Consider the following 1,802-nt stretch of genomic DNA (forward strand, 5'->3'; position numbering starts at 1 on the left):
GGATGTGAACCCCAACCTACTTTATTAATTAGTCAGTTTACCAATTAGTTTTGAATTTGATGACAAAAAGATGCATGCGCAGAACCAAAACCAAACAAGATCTCTAATGCGAAATCCCGCCAAGGAGGGCCGAATGAGATGTCCCCGCATGCAATTATACACACACATGCATTTGTCCCAGAAAAATTAAAATTGAAAAGGAAAAACGAAAAAAAATAAAATAAATACTAAAATTAAGGCTGAAAATTTGATATAAATATACGAATGTATATGTGGTGTATGCAATATACAGGTAACACTTGCACAGAACATTAATGTTTCCAACCCAACACATCCATATCTGTACCTGAAAAAAACTTATTGCTATGCAAGATTACGACGGTTTCACTTGAGAGAAATGCCTAATCTACCTTTGCCTCGCTTCTTCCGTGAGTCCCTTCTTCTCTTTATATAAAACCTCATTTGGGTTCTGAGTTTCTGACACACGACTGAGCTTAATATTTGGTGATCCTTATTCCATGGAGCTCATGAAGCACTCTACCATCCTCACCATCTTTCTTCTTCTCCTGCTTACAACACCTTACTTGGCAACAGGTACGTTATCGACCACTATTTCTTTTCCTGGAGTTCTGTGCTGTCAAACTAACTGGTTTCTGGGTTTTTGAAGGTGGAGAAGTATCAGCAGAGATGGTGGATAGTACTACTGAGGTTTATGAAATCGATTACAGAGGCCCAGAGACTCACTCCTCAATTCCACCTCCTGGTCACTTTCATGGGAAGAAGAAGCCTTTGCCTAATGTGATCCACAATGACAGCGTCGTCATTGGGAGTAAGAACAGCGGTGGCAATTACAACATGGGAAGAAAGGTAAGATAAAATTATTTTGATAACTTCAAGCTTTACGACATTCGGGTATCCTTACTGCGAGTATTAGGGCATTTGTTAAGAGTAGACATACATACTACTCCACATCCAGAATGTTGACTTGTCGAGCATTGTATTTTTCATCGACATGTTTTAGTTTTAAGCCTGTATTGTTGTTGATATTGAGTTGAATGCTCTAATTTTTACATCCATATGGACTATAAGATCATGATGTATATTGTGAGGCCAGCTTTCTTAGTTTTGACTCATTTGTTCTAATTTTCTTTGCAGGCGAAGAATATACATGGATGATCAATACTATATCTATAAATGTATATGTTAATGTTCACCAGATTATGGTTCATTTTAGAACAGAGATATGAAGAAAATGTACTGAGATTCATCATGAATTTATAGTTATGATGGAATAACAATCTTTAGTTTGCTAGTATTATGTCCCATGTGTCTTCCTAGCTAGTGGAATTAGTATTCTTTAATCATGCTCTGATAGTTTGCTTGGAATCTTAAAAGTTCTATTGTGCTAGCTCTGGAGTGGAGTATGAAATTCTTGCTATGTAAACTGTTAGATGAGAAAGTATATTGGCGTTGTATCTCATGCACTGAACATATGGAATAACAATCTTTAGTTTGCTAGTATTATGTCCCATGTATCTTCCTAGCTAGTGGAATCAGTACTCTTTAATCATGCTCTGATAGAGTTTGCTTGGAATCTTGAAAGTTCTATTGTGCTAGATCTGGAGTGAGTAGTGAAAATCTTGCTATGTATACTGTTAGATGAGAAAGTATATTGGCGTTGTATCTCTTGCATTGAACATATTTAACAGCTCGCAATTCGCAAATCTATTTTTTCAATGAGTTGAGTTGGGGGCATGCAAGCATGTGTGCCACACATGTATGCCACACACGTAATGTGGCAG

The 1,802-nt window shown here is 37.0% G+C and overlaps 1 non-coding gene across 1 annotated transcript; it reads left to right on the forward strand.

The window, feature by feature from the left end:
- The first annotated feature begins 398 nt into the window (after positions 1-398).
- LOC101304113 lies at positions 399-1,423 on the forward strand. The gene is made up of 3 exons (XR_185069.1): positions 399-594; positions 668-867; positions 1,156-1,423. It is a non-coding gene; the product is annotated as an uncharacterized LOC101304113 (transcript).
- The last annotated feature ends 379 nt before the right edge of the window (positions 1,424-1,802 follow it).

The sequence above is a fragment of the Fragaria vesca genome, linkage group LG6, assembly GCF_000184155.1.
Source record: "Fragaria vesca subsp. vesca linkage group LG6, FraVesHawaii_1.0, whole genome shotgun sequence".
Taxonomy (NCBI): domain Eukaryota; kingdom Viridiplantae; phylum Streptophyta; class Magnoliopsida; order Rosales; family Rosaceae; genus Fragaria; species Fragaria vesca.